General features: G+C 39.8%; 1 protein-coding gene across 6 annotated transcripts in view; it reads left to right on the top strand.

Annotated features, from left to right (window-relative positions):
* Positions 1–22,901, top strand: part of LOC140480351 (dual 3',5'-cyclic-AMP and -GMP phosphodiesterase 11A-like) — a 298,779-nt gene that overhangs the window by 242,842 nt on the left and 33,036 nt on the right. The window lies entirely within an intron of this gene.

Here is a 22,901-nt window from a genome sequence, read left to right as displayed (position 1 = left end):
TGGAAGAAGAAAGGGATAACTTGGTAATGCCACAGGTAATAATAAAGTAATGGCAGAAGTACTCAGTGATTATTTAGTTTTGGTTTTTAATCAAAGAGATTGAACAAGTAAACTTGGCATTGAATGATGAGATGATCAATGAAATGAATTCATTGAGAATAAAAGTGGAGATGTATTTAATAAAACAACAGAGTCAAAGAGGATAAATCTCCTGGTCAGAATTGATCAAATCTACATATTTCAGAACCTGAGCAAGAGATAGCAAAAGAATGATCACATATCAAATAATTTGCTTGAAAAAAGATGTAATGTTTTTAATGGATAGCTAAAACAATTGCTATATGCAATAAAGGGACAAGATATGACCCAGGAATTAAAACAAGTTTGAAATTGGTGATAGAAGTGACAATGGCAACATTACTAAAGGAGAAAATAGAAGATAATAAAAAAGACAAGAAATACAATAATGAACAGCCAGCATGATTTTCAAAAGGAAAGATCTTGAAAGACCATTTTTTTTAATTTAAGGAGTACCAGAGAGAATGGGTAATGATAATACAGCAAATGTAATTGACAGAGTTTCAAAAGATCTTTGATAAGATGACCCAGAATGAACCAACAAGTACAATTAGAGAATGTTTAGTCAGGGAGGGGACAAGTGAATAAATGGATTGTCACCTTCAAGACAGAAAATAAAGCTCCGAGTAAATCAGGATGGCAGATGGCAGGAAGTTGAGTTCCCAGGGACCAATACTGGGACCATTGTTGTTAACAATTTATACTGATGATTTGAGTTTTTGAACTACATTTGTTGATGACATGAACTAATGAGTTATGGAATGAAAGAGAATGGAGAGGAGGAGTTGCATAGGCAACACTGAAAATGACTGGAAGAAATTACAGGAGTGCATTTATAAACTTGCAGAGTGGACAAATAATTGCAAAAATAATTTTGAGAGATGAAGATGACATATTCTGGCAGAAAAAAATAGAGCAGTCGCTTCTTATTTGGAACGTGAAAATATTCCTATAAAAGGAAATAAGGGAGCTCAGAGTATATCAGTCGCTAATGTTGCACTGTAGCAGTTCTTGTCCATATGTAGCAACATTCAGGCTTGGACTGATAAGTGGCAAGAAATATTCATGTCACAGAAGTGCCAAAAAATGACTATCTCCTCCTGACACAGAATTGCCTTACCACCACTGACTCTCCCACTATCACCATCCTGGATGCTGCCATTGATTTGAAACTAACCTTTACCAGCCAAACAAATATTGTGGCTACAAGAGCAGGTCAGATGCTAGGAATTCTTTGATAAGTAGCTCAAATCCTGACTCCCCATACCCTGTCTGCTATCTATAGGGTAGAAGTTAAGGGTTTGATAGGATACTCTGCACTTGCCACGTAGAGTCATAGAGATGTATAGCATGGAAACAGACCCTTCGGTCCAACCCGTCCATGGCCACCAAATATCCCAACCCAATCCAGTCCCATCTGCCAACCCCCGGCCAATATCCCTCCAAACCCTTACTATTCATATACTCATCCAAATGCCTCTTAAATGTTGCAATTGTATCAGCCTCCACTACTTCCTCTGGCAGCTCATTCCATACACGTACCACCCTCAACTTGCTGAACACCATCCAGACAAAGCAGTCTGCTTGATTGGCACCAGATTCACCATCTTCACCATACACTCCTTCCACCACCAATATTTGGTGGTAGCAGTGTGTACTGGCTTCTCCATGGATCCTCAATGGCACCTTCCAAATCTTTGATCTCTACCACCTGAAGGTGAAAAGCAGATGATGTATAAGGAGTACAACACCTGCAAGTTCCCTTCCAAACCATACACCATCTTATCTTGGAACGGCATCACCACTTCTTCACCGTCACTGAGTCCAGATCCCAGAAATCCTGGATTTTGGGCACATCTCTGGTGTCAAGATGATAGTGGAGTAGGGCACTCCAGCCAGAGCTCATTCTCTGCCTTTGTCTTCTTCTGGCCAAAATGGTGGCAGTTTTTATTTCACTTTTGTTGAGTGCTTTCTTTTGAAACTTTTAACTGTTGTATCTACTTGGAGAGGAATGGAGGAGGTGTGTCGTGAACCGGAGGCTATTGTGGGAGGGGCAAGGCCTCAGGTTTTGAAGCCCAGTGGGCTCTAGAGTCGAGGTGCTGGCACAAACTGAGGTGAAAGGACTGTAAGTCGAGTACTCTTTTTCTTTTTTTATTCTTATGTTGTACTTCTATTTGTTATTCTTTCAATTTTATGCTAAATACTTAAGTATCTGTACCTAGGTCTCTTGTATGTAAGGAGGTGCCGTAAGCAGCAACATTGCAAACTTTTCACTGCACATCACAATAAAACTAATTAATTTATTCATTCCCTCACTAAAAGCATTGTGGATACGCCGTTAAGATTTGCAGTGGTTCAAGACGGCAGGTCACCACCCTACTTCTCAGGGGCAATTAGGGATGAGCTATAAACGCTGGCCTAGCCAGTGCTGCCCACATTTAGTGAACAAAGAAAAGAAAGGTTAGAAAGGCCTTGAGAAACATTGGGCTTTATTTCTGGAAATATAGAACTGCCAAAGGGGAACAAAAACATAAAAGGCTGTAGAAACTCAGTGGGCTGACATCATCTGTGGAGAGAAAGCAGAGTTAATATTAGCATCAACACTGCTTTCTCTCCATAGATGCTGGCAGACCTGGTGAATTTCTCTTGCAGTTTCTGTTTTTGTTTCAGGCCTTCAGTGTCAGTAGTTTGTTTTGTTTTGTGCAAACTAGGGAAGTTATGTTAAACCAAATCAAACCTTGCTTAGACCACACTTGTGACTACTATGTGCGGTTCTGGTTGCCATATTATAAAAAGGATATAGAGACCATGGAGAGCATGCAGATAAGACTTATTAGAAATATATAGGTATACATATCAGAAAAGGATTGACAATCTCAGCCTCTATTTCTCTTTGCCATATATCCTATCTAGCTTCTCACTAGGTTTTCTTAGTTTTGTGTGATTAAAAAGGACCAAATTTGAGAGATTTACAACTAATGCAGCTGTTTCCTATAGTATGGACTGTCCTGCCTATAAAAATAATGCAAAATGAAACTTGCCTTTAGTTACCATACTGTGGTAAAAATCCATGGTGTCAGCAAAATGGTTTGATGAGAAGTGCATGCACCAAGCAATTTGATTCCATCTGAGACTTTTAATGAAGCGAATGCAGTAGGGCTGTAAGTGAAAGTTAATTATCATTGAAGGCCGGTAGTGTAGAGGACATTGCTTTGCTCCTGTACGTTGATGGTAAGCAATTCAAACACTTAACACTATTTGAGTGAGGTCACTATAGCTGGCAGACATTCTTAGCACAGTACATTCTTGGCCCATTTTACATTGCCTGACCTGATAAGGGTATTAAGCTTCTTCAGGCATGGCTTGTGGCATTAGAATGAACTCTTGCTCCTTTTTATTACTTTGGTGTGAATTAGTTTTGCTGAATATCTAGCTCTTTAAGCTTTTATATATTAAGTGGGAGAAACTGTGGAAAAGGATGTCCCTGCAAGCAAGCATGAGATCAAGTATATCGGGCAAAATATACTGATCGATATTATGAAAGATAATATCAAAAATGATAGCTCCAAATATTATTTATATAGTGAAAATCTAGAAGTAATTGGAACTTCCAAAGAGATTTAGAACTTTAGTTGTAAGGTATGAAAAGAAAATCAAAATGATTCATGAAAAGTTAGCCATTATAATTAGAAGAGCAAAATATGAAAGGAAAGATGATTATGCGACAGATATTCCAAACCCCCAGTTAGACCATATCTGCAGTACTTGCCCAGGTCTGGGCATTGTACGTTGAAAGATTATATTTGCCTTGGAAAGATTTCAGCTCAGAATTACCAGAATATTATTGGGGCTCTATGGGTTACAGTAAGAGGTGAGTTTAGATAAAGTGAAATGGCATTCACCGGAATAGAAGGTTGAGCAATGATTTGATCTTGACTTTTGAAAGCCATCAATAGGTTCAATGAATGGAATTATTTTCTGTTGGTGGGGATATCTAGGACAAAGGGATATATCCTTAAATAAGAGTTGGGTCATGCAAGATGAAATTGGGGACCATTTCTTTATACAATGTTCTGCTCCATCCCAGAAAACCAGCTAATGAATGATGGGATTCGGGCCAATTTTGCTCACTTTTAAAGTTATTTACAGAATTACACATTACAAGCACCTAACCAAATAGCCAGAGTTTGAAGCTGTCCAATTGTAGGGGCTCAAATGAAAGCACAGTTAATACCCACTACCTGTAAACAAATTTAAATACTGCACTATTAATGCACTGTGAACACTGTCTTTCACAAAACTATGCTAGTTTAATTAATAATTTTAAATCAGAGATTGATAGCATTTTGCTGAACAAAGTTGTAAAAGCATGTTGAGTTAAGGCAGATAGGTGGGATTAAAATTCAGTCAAGCAGACTTGATTGCATTGAATGGCAGGAGATGTTTTTGGGATGTTATGACCAATTGAGGATGGGCAAATCACCTTCCTTTTTTTCCACCTCTCAGGGTGGCTGCAAAAAAGGTACTCGACTGAGGGTATCAGCAAAATAGAAATGGAGAAGTTGTTTCTTCTTATGAGAGAATTTTGTAAGCAACTAACAATCTGGGAATTCCCATTTAGAACAGAGATGCGTCAACATTTCCTTCTGAGGGTTGTGAACGTTTGAAATTCTTCATGAAAAGATGGTGGAAGCAGATTCCTCGCATGTTTTTAAGGATGACATAGATAAATTCTTGTTTAAGCAAAGAAGTGAAATATGTTTTCAGGGTAGGTGAGGCTGCAGATTTAAGGCTAATCTCAGATCAGCCATGATCCTATTAAAAGGCAGAACAGGCTCAAGGAGCTGAATGCCCTACATCTGAACCTAATGCATATGTTTGTCTGTTTTCCCAGTGCATAGCTATACCTTTCTCCAACTAAGAGATAGAAAAAAGAATTACCTCCAAAAGTAAAGAGCCAATCACAAAGTTTACAGAGTTGAAAAAAAAGTGCAAATTCATTATTTGCTAACAATGAGACAATAATAAAAATGCAGTATCACATTTAGTGTTTTTGTGCCTTTGAAGTAGTGCCTCACCCACAGATACATAGTTAAGAGTGGTTAATGGCCTGTAAAAGAGGAAGTTAAAAAAATGTACAATCTAATGTCCTTTGAGTGTCCTTGATGTGTAAGGGTTTAACCTGAGACCATTCTTGGTTGGTTGAGTTCTAGTCAGTAGCAAATATTTATTTATCTTATGAAGAAGAGAAAAATAATCCTTTCTGCCTTGTATACATTCTGAAGTGTAAAGTCTATCTTCTCTGCTTCTGTCATGGAGAGAGCTCCTTGAAATAGTTTGTATATCCCATTTGTCATATTTGTGTCCAGGCTTGGTAACTTTATTTCATCTCTATCATGTGACGATTTTCTGTATTTCAATGATTTTCATGATGATGCAAATCAGATAGGAAGTGAAGACATTTTCATGCCTCCTTGGTTGGAATTGACTGGTTTCATTGCCTTTAGATAAAACATTAATTTTAGTTCAGGTGTGTCTTTTGTGTGTGATCTGTCTTGGTTTCATGAAACTGTACAAAACTATGCGGATCAGATGAATCCTGTAGCCAATTCAAATCTGTGTTCTTGACCCCTTATTAAAATTATTTCAGTCTGTGAATGTTCCTGATATTAAGTCAGATAATGGAATTCATAAATCAGTCTTCCGTGTTTTATATCCTTGTGACAGGGGCTGCTTCGTCTAATCTTGTTCCTTCACTCCTAGTTTGTTAAATCCTGCAGCAATACATTATTTTCTGCTCCCAAGGACTAATTACAAATTAACACAAGTTGAATTTATATAGTACCTTTGGTGTAGAAAACATTTACAAGACATCTCCGAGGCACAATCAAAAATATGGACAACAAGCTGTATTAAAAACATTAGTATCTCTGGAGCCTTCCAAATCTACTCCTTCCTATTATAGGCTGCTATAATAGCTATGATAATATGCTCAATTTATGCAACTGATTTCAGATTGAAAGTATTTTAATAGAGTGAATCTTTTAAGAATGTGTTTAAAGAAACCTGTATTACTACTAGTGCAAAGTGTGCCTGTTACCCATTGGCCATGCATAGTAATCATCAAAATACTGCAATGTAGGTCCAAATTAAACATAGTCCATGAAGGACCATGGACCTACCTCACCATTAGAAAGAGACAATTGTTTATATAGCTAGAGTGGCATTTCTACACGCATGTGATGAAGTAAAGAAGAAGCTCTCCATGAACTACCATTGATAATACACAAATTGAACTCATTTTTGGTGTTGTTCTGCTCTGTGTTTTGGCCATCTAGTTAATTGAACTAACCACCCAGTTGCAACAAACAATATGAGAAACAAAACACTGTACAATCAATCATGAGGTCGTTGGATCATTGCTCTTTCGATGACCTGATGGGATCAGTTTGGTTCTTTCTGACTGGTTTCCAGATTCTGAACATCTGCCACAACAATTCAACCTCAGCTGAACCTTCTTTGTTTGTCTATTCTTCCTTCAAGATGACAGCGGGGCATTACAGCAGCATTATGCCTTGACTTCTAGGCCCAAGCAGTAAGTCTACAATTAGACACCAGTACGTCCTGGCTCCCTTGTTTACAGACACTGGTGAACAACAGCTACAGCATGTTACCATGCTGCCTATGTTTCCTCAAAAGAAACAAATTGAAATGAATATATTATTGTGACCTTTAATTAAATTAGCCAATATATTTCAACTACTTGTGACAATCCTGTAAATGCTAATATCCTATTTACAGGAGTACTTTTGGGACCAAAGAGAGAGAAAGCACTGGCTTACATCTTGTCTTTGTTCCCTAAAATGCAAATGTGTTGAATCAGTGACTGTTTTACATTCACATAAAAGAGAAAAAAAATTATCCAGAATAATTAATGAACCCTGAGGCAATTGAACATTTCCAAACACAGGCCCAATAGAAAGCAGTTTTCATCATTCATGTATCGTAAGCTATTCAGTGAAAGAAGATTAAAATATAAATCAGCTTCAATCTTCCATATCCATAGGGAACAACATGAAAAAGATCTGAGGAATTTTTAAATAAATAATAATCCTCAAACTCGTTTCTCGTTTTTGAATTTAACGTCCAAATATGGCCCACAGACACCATTAAAGCATTTTTTTGTTTTTTTTTCACTTTTGAACATTTTGAATTCCTAGTAACTTAAAACAAAATACAGCACAAGTCCTGTGAAGTTTTGCAGTTTAAAAAAGACAAGTTGGCTTCAAAGAAAGGTGATGGGGGCATCCAGGCAAGTGAATGTGTACCACTTTGTAGTACAAAATGGTCAACCTAATTCAAATGTTTTTCTTAAGACATCAATGAGAATTCCAGTAAACTGGGCAGGGGCCTTATTTAAATGGAACAAACAAATATAGATGCTAATTGTTCAACACCTTGTCAATTGGTTTAAGGAATTTTCTACTCTGCCGAATGACCTGCAGATTAGCTCAGATTGCAGAGCTGTGGGCAATCTGAATAATCAACAGTAGCATTATTGTTATTTCTGGCTCCACAGAAGTAAAACGTTTAAATGTTTTTTCTGGTAGGCTGAGTTGCTTGGTAGCTGCCATTTTTTCTCCACTTGTGGGTCTTGTGCTTTGCTGATCATTTTATTGCCCTCCCTGGTTGCCCTTGAGAAGGTGATGGTAGTTGCCTTCATGAACCACCGCATCTTGTATGCTGTAGCTCCACCCACAATGCTGTTACGAAAGGAGTTTCAGGATTTTGACCCAACTACACCGAAGGAACGGTGACACATTTCCAAGTCAGGATGGTCAGTGGTTTGGAGCAGAAGGTGGTAGTGTTCCGATGCATCTGCTGCTGTTGGCCTTCTAGATAGAAGTGGTCGCGGGTTTGCAAAGTACTATCTAAGAATCTTTGGTGCATTTTTCTGATAGTACACACTACTACTATTGTGTGTCAGTGGTGGAGAGTGTGGATGTTTGAGGAGGTGGTGACAGTCAAGTAGCAGCTGGCTTGGATGCTGTCAAGTTCTTGAATATTGTTGGAGCTGCGCTCATCCAGGCAACTGGAGACTATTCCATCACACTCCTGACTTGTGCCTTGTGGATAATGGACAGGTTCTGGGGAATCAGGATGAGAGTTATCCAATGCAGTGTTCCTAGCCTCTGACCTGCTCCTGTCACCACTGTATTTACAATGTCAAGTCCAGTTGAATTTCTGGTCAATGGTGACACCAGGTTGTTAGTAGTGGGGGAAGTCAGTGATGGTGACACCATTTGAATGTCAAGGGACAGTGATTAGATTGTTTGTTTGCAATTGAACATTTGTGGCACTTGTGTGGTTGTGAATATTACCTGCTATTTTATAGTTTAAGCCTGAAAATCATCCTGCTCTTGTTGCATTTGACGTGGTTAGCACTGCTGCCTCATAACACCTTGGACCTGGGTTCAGTTCTAGCCTCCGGCAACTGTCTGTGTGGAGTTTGCACATTCTCCCTGTGTCTGCGTGGGTTTCCTCTGGGTGCTCCGGTTTCCTCCCACAGTCCAAAGATGTGCAGGTTAGGTGAATTGGCCATGTTAAATTGCCCGTAGTGTTCAGGGATGTTTAGGTTAGGTGCATTAGTGAGGGGTAAATGTAGAGTAATGGAGTGGGGGAATGGGTCTGGGTGGGTTACTCTTCAGAGGGTTGGTGTGGACTTATTGGGCCAGAGGGCCTGTTTCCATGCTGTAGGGGTTCTATGATTCTATGATGAACTGCTTCAGTATCTGAGGAATCAGAGTAGGCCTATGACACTATCCTGAGGAACTCCTGCAGAGATGTTCTCAAACTGAAATGGTAGACCTCCAACAATCAAATATGCTGTTTGAGACTCTAAACACTGGAGAGTTAGTAACTTGTCATCTTTGAATTCTAAAGTTGAATTCAGGTTGAAGTCACAATCCAGAGTTTGAGCAAAGTATCAAGACTGACAAACCAATGTGTTAGTGCAAATGTGGTGCTGTGTTAGAAGTGCCGTCTTTTGAATGAATTGTTTAAACACAGTCTCCATCGACTGCTTGGCAGTTGTGAAATATCTGATCACCACTTTAAAATAGAGCAGAAAAGCTATCCCTGTTTTCCTGGCAAATAATTAACATTCAATCAATGTCACTTTAAAAAAAATATTTTGAATGGAATCTTTCCAGGCTCTGAACAACATGGGCTGAGAACTTGGGAAAATCAGGCCTTCCTGATGTTGACACCAAGGAGTTGCATTTTCCAACCAAGTCCTGGATGTTAACTTGAGATTCTCACCAGTGAGTGGCGGATTAACATGAGTTATCACACATCACTTCCGTGACTACCTAATCTCACCTCATTCGCATGCAGAATCCCATTCTGTAACCTGTCTGGTTGAAACTGGGTACTGAGAATTCTTGATGTAAAACTCAGAGCAACTTGGTGACTCCAGCTTGCCACTTGTTCCTCTGGATCTACCCCTTGTCCGACAGTCAGCTTCATTGGCAGTGCCCACATGAACCTCACACATCCATGGAGGTTAGCATCTGACACCCACCAGCCTCACTGCATCATCATGGCACTGCATCATCTGATCCATTTTCAGTATATGCCTGCACTTTAATGCTGCACCTTGGGATGCACTGGCCCCTCTTGTTACAGGGCTACTACAAAGACACAGGGATAGGCACTCATCTCACGGATTGGTCCAAGCAGCAGGTCAGAGGTCCTTGTTTGCTCTCTTGCACACACTTGCTTTAGGCCTAACTAGTTGCTTACAGCATCTCTGCTGAGCCTTGCCAGTTTGTAGATGAGCCAACAATCAGACCTTAAAGACTTAGAATGCTTCAGTGTTGTCATGTTGTTCAGCACAGAAACAAAGCCAGGACCCTTGTCTTGGTTGTCAGCACTGATCAGTCAAGGGTGTTGACATGTTGCTGTACAGCCCAGAGTTGTGTCAGTCTCAGACCTCTGGCATGTGCTGGCAGACTGCACAGCAAACACACTGCATGTGTGTCAACCAATTGCTTCAGCCACGGGTGAGTGTTGTCAGTCAGGGGATTCACGGGCTTAGACACAGTCAGTCATTCTCTTAGGGCAGTCATTGTATGTGAGGCTCTGTTTCACTACGTCCAGGGAGTGGGCCACGATCAGTCTGGCAGATCCAGTGTGAGCAGTCAGAGAATTCAAAGATCATCAGTCAGGAATCTGTATGAACAATGTTCCAGGAGAACAGATTTGACAGGAAAGAAATTTCTGTGCCATGAAATGCCAGGGGCACCCAGGAGTCAAAGAAGTTGATCCTGCATGCACGGCTAAGTACAAAATGAACTATTGTAGTAAGATTTTTCTAATAGGACAAAATATAAGCTTACACTAGGGATATGACACAGATTACCATATCTGCATACAAAGTAATTTTCTCTTAGAAGAGATAGAAAGGGCTTGAGAACTGGATAGTTATTTTAACAGGAGATTCTGATCATCCAAATGTATAGTGGGAAAAATCTAGTTTGGAACTAGAGAGGATCATTTTCACTGTAGGCATGGACAAAGAGCTGGTTGTCCATTATAAACCCCATCACTTCTCGTTCTTCATAGGTTTCAAAGAAGATCAAACAAAGCCCCCAAGGAAAGCCAATGCTGCCACTTTGCCAAAATCAACACAAGTTCATGTAATGCACAATAGGTTCCTGACAATATATCAAGCATCTTGGAGTACAGTAGGCACTTTGAAAATCATCAATACTCACAAACCATAAGTTGGATTTATAATACTATAACAATCAAACTCAAACCAAATGAAGTTAGAGTTCCTTAACAACACTTGAATAAAAGGCCAAATGAAGCACATTTAAAGATATGCTGAACATTGAGCATCCATGCACTACTAAAACAAGTTACTCTGGTGGATTGAACTTAAGTAGGTTACTAAACGATTAGGTATAAACTAAGGAGGGAAGTTGGTATCTCTAAATCTTGCAGGGGAAGGGGAAAGGAGATTATTGAAATAAAGGAAAATGCAGAAATATGATAATAGATTGATCAAAGAGGATAAAAGAGGTACAAGAGTCTTACCATCACAGTAAAAAGAAATTCAGGTACTTCAAAAACAAGAGGAAAGATATAGGTAGATCAAAAACTTCAGATGAGCTCCGAGAAAGAGTGGTAAATATTCTGAAGCGTACCTTTCTGTCCAAGTATTTGCAAAAAAAAACATAGTTAAAAATCAATGAATGATATAAATGAGATCAAATCTTAGGCAGATTACAAGATCTTAAGGCAAGTGAGGCACAGCTGGCAATTATTCCAGAATGTTGAAAGAAAGTAGAAAGGCACCTTATGAGCCAGTGACAACTGTAGGAGACCATGATCCCTGGGTAGTATCAGTCATTTTAAAATTGACTAAAATGCTTCAAAAAATGGCTAGAATAGACATGGGTAAACAATGAAGGTCAATCATCTTGCGTCTGTTCTGTGTAAGCCAATCAATTGACGATCGGTTTTAACAACATTTATCTAAGGATTTAGGGTGTAGGTTTGCTCGCTGAGCTGTAGGTTTGATATCTAGATGTTTCATTACCTGGCTAGGTAACATTATCAGTGGCGACCTACAAGTGAAGCGAAGCTGTTGTCTCCTGCTTTCTATTTATATGTTTGTCCTGGATGGGGTTCCTGGGGTTTGTGGTGATGTCATTTCCTGTTCGTTTTCTGAGGGGTTGATAGATGTAAGGACCTTAGTGTAGAAACATGCCCCAAAGTACTTTGAACAGATATAAGAGACAAAGTCACACTGAGTAAATGAGAGAGAAATTAGGAAGGGTGATCAAAAGTTTGTGATAAATTGTGGGTCTTAATGGTGGCAAAGAAGAATGAACTGGGAAGACAGTGAAGTTTAGAGAGAGTATTCAAAAAGGTGAAACATGACCACCAAAGACAAAATGGTTGCAAGGATATTGCCAGGATTGGAGGGTTGAGCTGTAGGGAGAGGTTGAATAGGCGAGGGTTGTTTTCCCTGACGTGACAGAGGCTTATGAGGTTTATAAAATCATGAGGGGCATAGACAGAAAGAACTTTTCCTCTGGAGTAGGGGAGTCTAAAACTAGAGGGCATAGTTATAAGGTGAGAGGGGAAAGATTTAAAAGGGACCTAAAGAGCAACTTTTTCATGCAGAGAATGGTGCGTGTATGGAATGAGCTGCCAGAGGAAGTGATGGAGGCTGGTACAATTACAACATTTACAAGGCATTTGGATGGGTGTATGAGTAAGGGTTTAGAGGGGTTTGGGCCAAATGCTGGCAAATGGGATTACATTAATTTAGGATATCTAGTCAGCATGTAAGAGTTCCGTGCTGTACATCTTTTTGACCCTATGATCAAGATAAGGTTTCCCATGGGAGACTTATTAGCAAGGTTGGATCTCATGGAATACAGGGAGAACTAGCCATTTGGATACAGAACTGGCTCAAAGGTAGAAGACACAGGGTGGTGGTGGAGGGTTGTTTTCAGACTGGAGGCCTGTTACCAATGGAGTGCCACAAGGATCGGTGCTGGGTCCACTACTTTTCGTCATTTATATAAACGATTTGGATGTGAGCATAAGACGTACAGTTAATAAGTTTGCAGATGACACCAACATTGGAGGTATAGCGGTCAGCGAAGAAGGTTACCTCAGATTACAACAGGATCTTGACCAGATGGGCCAATGGGCTGAGAAGTGGCAGATGGAATTTAATTTGGATAAATGCGAGGTGCTGCATTTTGGGAAAGCAAATCTTAGCAGGACTTATACACTTAATGGTAAGGTCCTAGGGAGTGTTGCTGAACAAAGAGACCTTGGAGTGCAGGTTCATAGCTCTTTGAAAGTGGAGTCGCAGGTAGATAGGATAGTGAAGAAGGTGTTTGGTCTGCTTTCCTTTATTGGTCAGAGTATTGAGTACAGGAGTTGGGAGGTCACATTGCAGCTGTACAGGACATTGGTTAGGCCACTGTTGGAATATTGCATGCAATTCTGGTCTCCTTCCTATCGGAAAGATATTGTGAAACTTGAAAGAGTTCAGAAACGTTTTACAAGGATGTTGCCAGGGTTGGAGGATTTGAGCTATAGGGAGAGGCTGAACGGGCTCGGGCTGTTTTCCCTGGACTGTTGGAGGCTGAAGGGTGACCTTATAGATGTTTATAAAATTATGAGGGGCATAACTGCACCTTCTGAAAGTTAAGAGTGACTGCAGACACCCAGTGTCTGATTGAGAATCCAGACATTGTGGAGAGAGGGGTCACAAAAAAATCACATCACTGCCTTAGTCAAAGTCTCTTCCCTGGGATGGGGAAGTCCAGAACTAAATGGCATAGGTTAAGGGTGAGAGAGAAAAGATATAGAAGAGACCTAAGGAGCAACATTTTCACGCAGAGGGTGGTACGTGTATGAACGAGCTACCAGGGGAAGTGGTGGAGGCTGGTACAATTGCAACATTTAAAAGGCATTTGGATGGGTATATGAATAGGAAGGGTTTAGCGGGATATGGGCCGTGTGCTGGTAGGTGGGACTAGATTGTGTTGGAATATCTGGTCAGCATGGACGGGTTGAACTGAAGGGTCTGTTTCTGTGCTGTACATCTCTATAACTCTAAGTGCACACAAAGCTATAGCCACAACAGCAGGGAGCTCAGTGGAACGTGTTGTTTGGTTGGATGAGATGGTTGAAATTCAAGGCTGCAAATGTTAAATTTGATGAGCATTTCAGAGGTAAGTTATATTACACCATTGCAAATGAGCTGTTACAGAGATCATGTGGAAGTTAGGTAGGAGTGATTTGAGGATGATCAGTGCAATAATAGCTCAATACGCAGCAGGCAGCATGGATTCACAAGGTAAGATAATGTCTCAGCAAACTGTTATGGTGGAATTTTATATGGAGCTGAGTGATACAATAAAGCGACAAGTGGCAAAGTTCATTTCATCATGGTCATGATCACAAACAGCAAGACAAGATTCTCACCAAGCAGTGGTGAGACACTAATGATTCAATGTATTGTTAACGCCATAACTTGCCTCATTCATATTCGCACTCCCATCTGGCCAAACTCACTAAACAGGATAGCTGCCAGGAAAACTGGACAAGAAAACCAAAGGATGTTCCTGGAGGATTCAGCTCACTGCTTTCTCTGAACAATCTCAAAGCTGCAACTGAGCCACAGCCTGGGCATTATACATGGGCACCAACCCATATTCATTCCTCCTCCATGGACATTGGCATGTGTCACCCCATCATGAATAATAATAGTATGTTTGAAATGCCTGCACCATATAAAAGAGTGATGCAAAACATCTATTTAACTCCTGTGCCATTTCCTTGTTCCGCTAAACTGCCTGCCCAAATACATTTCCTGAGGAGCTTATGTTCACTATGATCTCTCTCTTTTTATGTATTGAACAAAAGCTCTTATTGTCAGTTTTGATATTCCTCACTAGTTTGCCCTGGTAGTTTATTTTCTCTCTCTTTGTTAGCTTTTTAGTCCTCCTTTGCTGGATTCTGAATTCATCGCAGTCTTTGAGGTGATCACTGACTTTCATCTCTTTTATGCTTTCTCTTTCAACTTTACACTCTCCTTAACTTCCTTGATTTGCCATGGTTGGTTTATCACTCTTTGAATCTTTCCACCTTACTGTGATGGATTGTTGCTGAGAATCATGAATTACCTCCTAAAATATCTGCCATGGCTTGCTTACTGTCATTCCCGCTAATCTAACCACCCAGTTCATTTTACCTAACTCTATCCTCGTTTCATTGTAATTTCCTTTATTTAAGTAAAATTAAGTTGTTTCCTCCCCAAGTTTCACACTTTCAGACTGAATATTAAATTCCATCATGGTGTTATATTCACAACTACGTAGGGGATTTTAAAATCTGAGGTCATTTTTAAAACCTGATTCATTAATCATTACGAGATCCAGGATAGCTTGCTGTTTGGCTGAACCCACGTGTTGATCTAGGAAACTATCCATAATGCATTCAATGAATTTGTTGTCATGTCTACCCTTTACAATTTGCTTAACATAATCAACAGGAAGATTAAAGTCTCCCAATAATATTGCTCCATTTTTACATGCTCCTCTTGTTTGTTGATTTATAGCCTTTTACTGAGAGTGGATACAATTTGGGGGTCTGTACATTGCTGCTGCCAATGTCTTATATCACTAGTTGTATTTTACCTTTGCCCAAATGCACTCTATATCATGCAAGTCTAGATCACCTCACAACTGTTCCCATTTCTTATTAGTAATGTTCTTCTACCACCTTTTCCATCTCTCCTGTGTTTCCCAAAGATCAAATAATCCTAAAACCAAAAGAGAAATGCTGGAAAATCTTAGCAGGTTTGGCAGCATCTGTAAGGAGAGAAAAGAGCTGACGTTTCGAGTCTAATTTACCCTTTTTCAAAGCTTTGACAAAGGGTCAGTTAGACTCGAAATGTCAGCTCTTTTCTCTCCTTACAGATGCTGCCAGACCTGTTGAGATTTCCCAGCATTTTCTCTTTTGGTTTCAGATTCCAGCATCCGCAGTAATTTGCTTTTATCAAATAATCCTAAATGTTAAATTCCTAGTTTTGATCTCCCTGTAACCGTGTTTCTGTAATGGTGCTGCAATCATATTCATTTACCTCAATGTGTGCCATCAGGTCACCCTTACATTAAAATAGAAAGCCTTGAAGTTTGTTCTGTTATCGATTTTTTTTCTCCACGTTTATGGTTCCTTGGTACAATAGCATTCACACACTCTGTCCCTTTATATTGTTTTCTGGTGACAATCAACCCTATCACTAACCTGCAGTCCTACCTTGATTTTATACTTTTCGGGGCAACTGGATACCTAACAATTTACATCAAAACTTTGTCTCCAGCATTAGGTATATGATTCCAGGATTCTGGTCCCAGCATGATTCAAGTGAAGCCCATCCCATCGGAATAGATCCTTCCTTCCCCAGTACTAGTGCCAATGTCCCGCAAATGTCTCCCTTACCAATGTATATTTACCTCTTTAATCTTGTCGAATCTGTGCCAAGTAGTTAATTGTTCAGATGGCAATCCAGAGATTACTATCCTTTTCATTCTGCTTTTTAATGTAGTCCGTAGCTGCTCATATTGCTTTGCTGGAACTTCTTTCCACCTATATCACTGGTACCTACATGAACTACGACAGCTAGTCCTTTCGCCTCCCACTCCAAGTTCCTCTGTTACTCAGATGGGATATCCTGAAGCCAGGCACCAGGCAGGGATCATAGTCTTTGGGATTCTTGATCCTGGCCACAGAGAACGTTGTCCATTTCCCTGACTGTACTATCCCTGATTACAACTACATTTTTCTTTCTCTCCTTTTTGAATGGCTATGGTCAGTTTTCTCATCCTCCCACTCATCCTTCTGCTGTTATCCAGACAAGGTCAAGAATCTCAAACTTGTTGGACAATCTCAATAGCTGAGGCTCCTTCAGCACTACCTTCTGGATCCCTCTACCTGCCTCAGAGTCACGTCTTTCTGTGCCCAACCACTGATCAAATTTGTGGTAGTTAATTTCATCAATTCTGAGATTGAGATCTTTAAGCAAAGGACACTTACTGCAGATGTGGTCACTGTGCATCACAGTGGGGTCCACCAGCTCCCACACCACACAGGTTCAACAGATTGTCTGGTTCTGTATCCCTTTTAATTACTTAATTTGTTCTTAATTTCCTTCTAGTCTTCTAGTTTGCCATGTATGAATATTTCTCCTGTTTACCTTCAATCTGAAAGTTAACTATAGTAGATAGTCAAAGTAGCAGCTATTACCAACCAGTGCAATTATGGTTTGTGTGATGTCTCTGTTTGCATTGTGCTAGGCCCAAGATCCTGGGCCTCAATTTATCCTGTTAATAAACATCTTACAAATTATTAACCGAAAATGCAAGCAAAAAGCATTGCTTCCCCTCTGCATCAAATTCCCACACTGCTGTAAAATCCCAGAGCTATATATTGACTTGGGCTGTGTCTCACTCTGGATGTGATCTCTCTTTCCTGGCGAAGCTTACAGATTGTGCAATTTCAACAAACCCTCTCTTAGGTAGAGCTGAGGTGAACAGAGATGACTGACACTACTTAAACTTCAAAAGTAACCAACACCTAATGAGGACTTATTCAGGCTTCAGGTGATTGACTTATAACTGTCCCTCAGTCATGTGAGTTAGCTATCTTGTTAATATTTTAACTAGACTACTGAATTTTAAGCTTTTAAAATGGAGAAGGAAAGATTCACCGGTTCTATTCCTGCACTGTCCTAAATCCCTTAAATATATATTCATTCAGACTATGTCTCATTCCAGATGTGATCCCTCCTTCCTGACCATGTGAAGCCTGCCTCCAGTTCTCCAAATAATCAGCATAGTTATAATAAAGACTGTTAGGTCCTGCAGTCTTCATCCCTCAACTCCACACTTGCACTCCATGTCATCATCATGAATCCTCATATTTCCCCATGCCCCTTCATTGCCACCTTCTCAGTATTCAGGAGAGCAGGCCACTGGAACCATCTAGCGATGGAAAAGAAAATAAACTTCTAACAATCTAAGTGAGCTCTTAATTCGAACACTTGAAATTTGAAAGAAGAATCTCATTTACTGAGTCCATACAGAAAAATTAAATCTCAAGTAATCATTATTTTGCAAAAGCAGCTAAACGTTTATTCACTGTCCACATCAAAGACATCATTTAATAACTTTCTAAAATTGCCCAACAAAATATGAACTCAGTTTCCTGTTGAGATAAGTGGTTTGAAGGTTTTGAAACTCAGCCAAGCATATGTCATAGGCATAGTTGTAATAAGAACTCTCAGGAAATATAAACAATGAAGCCTGTAGGAAGAAATAGCTAATGTTATTTCTGAGCTACACTCAATGATATGTCAATCAGTGTACTCCAGCGGTGGGTGCCTACTTTTACACTTTAATTGAAAGTTGCAATTTGTTTTTTTTTTAACATTTTTAAAGGGCTATGGATTTAAATCATTTCAGATCATATCATTCCAACAAGTGTTAGGTCTACACTGGACAAGCAATTGTCCCTCCTCCATAAACTCTCAGCCTTCATGCTATGCATTAGTCCCTTGGAACAGCCTAAAGAGAATCTGTCTGAAGGGCCTGTCCCTGTGCTGCACTTATTCTAACCCAGCACCAATTCCAAGTGGCCTAGAATGTACGGATTTCCCACCTGTGCAATTCATACCTACCCTCCTTCCTCCTTATGGCATAAATGGGGATCATCCATGGTAAATATATGGTTTAAGCATTTTTTTACAAGAGTTGTATAAGAATGGCAAAAATCTTCAATGAGTTTCTAAGGCTTAGTGTTGAAATCATAACAATTTCTAACTTGTGGAATTTGCTGAATTCAGAATCCTAAGTGGCCAAATTTGTACACCATGACAAACAAAGGAGTGCAGTGCAACTGAGGGAAGCAGCTTAAAAAGCACAGAATGAATTGAATGAAAATAGGAGGAGCAAAGGCTGATGCAATTTAATACAGGCAGTTGCAAAGTACATGTGGCATTGTGTCTTTTATTCTTAACTATGTTAAAGATTTTGGAAGTGCCAAAGATCAAGGTGAAAACAACTTTTGTCTTTAGTGCTGAATATGTCCAACTATTAATGCAGACTAGCAATCAATAAAACCAATAGAAGGTTGAGCTAAAGTAAAACAAAGAACTGCAGCTGTTGCAGATCTGAAACAAAAGCAGAAGTTGCTGAAGAAACTCAGCAGGTCTGGCAGCATCTGTAGAGAGAAAGCAATTTTATCATTTCGAGTTTAGCGTCTTGCTTTCAGAACTGTTGAAATATCTAAGCATAGGTAAGGGCACCATGGGCCACACCACATCTGGACTGCTGTGTCTGCTTCTCGTTGTGAAGGCATAAGGAGCCCAGGCAAGTGTTCACAACGATCAAGAAGATGCTGATGCTTGATGTAAAGGGAAAGCCTATAGAAATGTGGACAATTCAGCCTGGAAATTGTATATGAAGGAAGCAGGAGAAGGGGATTAGACTGAATGATTCATGGAGAGTGGAAGTTTGATACCATTTTTTTGCTGCTGCAACATTCAGTTGATAGAAGTGTCACGTTGGCAGGTGCTCCATAATGTGTGTGATATGTTCTACTTTCACACTCAATGTAGAGATCTGTATTACAGAATCAACCATTTTAAAACACCACCAGCTGATTTATTTTCCGCTGATATTTCAACATGATGGATTGACAGATAGCCCTTTTTATTTAGGAAGAGCATGTCTGTAAGAAGCCAGTGAATGAAGAAGTCCCTGCTAGCTCTTGTGTTCAGTAGTAGTGTTAATGGAAAATGCAGTGATATTTTCATCCACTTTGCAGTTGTGAGCACTTTTCATTCAGGACATTTCTGCTTAGTCCAAGAAATGCCTTATGCAGTTCAAAGCAAGTATTATCACAGGGGCCCTGTAGAGTGCTTCAGGGTTCATTGCCAGTATCTTCCAACTGCTGTGCACCTCCTGTTGCTTGACTGATTTAAGTACGTTAAGTTCCTGATTGAATTTTTGATGGTATATATTGTGATTTCATTTTGCCTACACACTGCCCATGTTTAATGCTGGTATTTGTCATTAAAAGTGGCATGTGAACATTGTTTCCACTATTGCAGCCCTCATTATGAGGTTAATTGGCTGTTAGTCACTCTGTAAACATTAGCAACACTCATTAGCGCTCAGTGGAAACTCTGTGCAAGTGATAAATATACCACTTATGTACATACAAAATCTCAGAGTTAAATCAGCCCAAACTTACTGCATGTAGGAGAATTCAGGCTAAACCATCTAGATGAATATAGTCACTTTGTTTTCACTGTTATTTAGTTTATAATATTTCTTTTACAAATAATTTATGATAATAAATTACAGATAATTTATAACAGTTGCTCAGTTCATGAATGCATTCCCAACTGCAGTAGTGAACCACAGTGGTCAACTTGATTCAGATGTAACAATAATAAGGATACTGCAATGCGACCCAGTACAACTTGGTAAAGGGAGGTGGGTAAGTCAACTCTGGCTCCTACTTAAAATTACTCTCCAGCAAGTCCTCCCAAAAATAAGTAAATGTGAGTGTCAGATAGCGGAAAACTGCATTTCCTCTCAAATGATTTCTTCAGTTGAATAACCTGCAAATACTCATTGTCAGAGCTTGCTTATGCAGAACGGTAACTTTATCTAAACACCAGAGGTCAGCATAGACCCACAGAATGTATAAACTAGAAGTAGATATAGGCCACTCAGACCCTGAGCCTGCTCTGCCATTCATTAAGTTCACCATTGATCTGATTACTCCACATTCCTGCATATCTCCGTGAGCCTTTCACCCCCTCACTTATCAAAACATCATCTACCTCTACCTTTAAAATATTCCAAGACTCTGCTTCCACCTCCTTTTTGAGGAAGAAAGTTCCAAATACTTGTCACCTTTAGTGAGAAATACAACCTCCCCATTTCTGTCTTAGTTGGACGATCCCTTATTTTTAAACAGCAACTCCTAGTTCTAGATTCTTCCACAAGCAGAAGCATTCCCTCCACATCCACCTTGTCAAGATCCATTAGTGTCTTATATGTTTCAATCAAGTTGTGTTTTACACTGCTAAGGTCTAATAGACACAGGCCTAAGCTGTCCAGCCTTTCCCCATCAGGCACCCTGCCTATTTGAATGACTTCTCTGAACTGCTTCCAATACACGTACACCCTTCCTTCAACAAGGAGACCAATACTGTAGACAGTACTCTAGATGTCTTCTCATCAATTCCCTATATAACTATATAACTGGGGTGGCACAGTGGCTCAGTGGTTAGCACTGTTACCTCACAGCACCAGGGACCCGGGTTCAATTTCCAGCCTCAGGTGAGTATGGAGTTTGCACATTTTCCCCGTGTCTGTGTGGGTTTCCTCCAGGTGCTCCGGTTTTCTCCCATAGTCCAAGGATGTCCAGGTTAGGTGAATTGGCCATGCTAAATTGCCCATAATATTCAGAGATGTGTATGTTACGTGCATTAGTTGGGGGTAAATATTGGGTAGAGGGAATAGGTTTGGGTGGGATACTCTTTTGGAGGGTTGGTGTGGACTTATTGGGCCGAAGGGTCTGTGTCTACACTGTATGGATTCTATTCTAATAACTTTAATGATTAATTCAACTTAAATAATTCTATTAGCTTTCCTTAGTTTCTATACCTGCATACAAGCCATTTGTAGTTCATGCACTCGGACATCCAGATCCCTCTCTGCATCTCAGCACTTTGTAGTCTCTCACCATGTAGGTAGTGTTTTTGTTTATTCTTCTGGGCAAAATGAACAATTTCACATTTTGCCACATTCTTCATTTACCAAATTTTTGCATACTTACTTAATCTAACTCTATCTCTGTGCAGCCTCCTTATGACCTTTTAACAACCTGCTGACCCTACTATCTGTATCATCAACTTTAGCGACCATATCTTCAGCCCCTTCAACCAAGTCTTTTAGATGAATTTTAAAATGTTGGGATCCCAGCGCTGATCCCTGTGACACACCACCCATTACATTGTGCATATCAGGAAAAGACCACATTTATGCCTACTCTCTGCTTCCTGTTAGCTCGACAATCATCTATTTGTGTCAATTTATTACCTCATCCAACATGTTTTTATTTTCCACAACTCTTAAATATACTCAACATGGTTGAGTATATTTAAGTGTTAAAATTCACCCAATAGATTTGCACATAGATTTTTCTTTGCCTGTTCTTTAGTTAAGACTGACGTAGAGTTTACATTCTTGTCTCGTTCTGTTTCTGATATTGCCTCATGGATCAAACCTGGCAACAGCTTTAACCAAATCAACTTCAAGGTCAAAGAGTTCACAATCCCACAAATGAGAGGTCTACTCTTTCATAAGATATATGTCTGCTGGCCTTAGCTGTAATGTTCTCGTTTCTGGGACAAATTTCCTAGTCTGCGCTCATACCCTATGTTTATATTTCATTGCCATTCTGAAGGAATTGGGCATTGCTGAAATTGTCAAGTATTTTATGAGAATTTAAACTAGAGTTTGAGCTCCCTGTTCTGCCGGTGTACTCCCCTTCAGTATGAATTTCAGACACACTGACACATTTTTCCATTCTCTTTGATTCCACACCAATTCCAACCCATTTCCCTGGTTTTGTGATCATTCAGTGTTCAGTCTTGGTCTCCTAGCAGGATGCAGTAACCTACCAGATTTTATGTTGTTCATATTTCCTGAGGTCCCAATGATCTGGATCTTGGAAAGATAGCAATGTTCAGGTCAGTGATGAGTAATTGTGGTGTCCACAGGGATACCTAAGACTTGGCCTTGGCCTGGAATAACAAGAATTTGACAAACACATGAAATACCTTAGATTTTCAAAGTTGACTGTTCTCAGTTTGTCTCTACGCTTTCTCTCCTGAGCACCTTTTGAGCATCACATCTGGAATAACTGACCCATCTATGACCCTGATTGCATTCATAGACAGGAGCAAGGCCCCGGTACACTGGGATTGTGACTGCAGTGCATTGACTACAGCAATCAGATCAGGACATCATAGCCCTGTTATTCATATTCCTTTTTGATTTTTTTGCAAATATCCAGATGTAAAATTGATGTATAATCAGTTCTTATTCACTTACTTTGATGACCACTGCTATGTCCTCAAGTTACGTGACTAGTTTGCTTCTTTCACATGCTCATGAAATAATATCAGTTACAAAATATCAGCT

The sequence above is a fragment of the Chiloscyllium punctatum genome, chromosome 8, assembly GCF_047496795.1.
Source record: "Chiloscyllium punctatum isolate Juve2018m chromosome 8, sChiPun1.3, whole genome shotgun sequence".
Lineage (NCBI taxonomy): Eukaryota > Metazoa > Chordata > Chondrichthyes > Orectolobiformes > Hemiscylliidae > Chiloscyllium > Chiloscyllium punctatum.
This window is presented reverse-complemented; position numbering and strand designations above follow the sequence as displayed.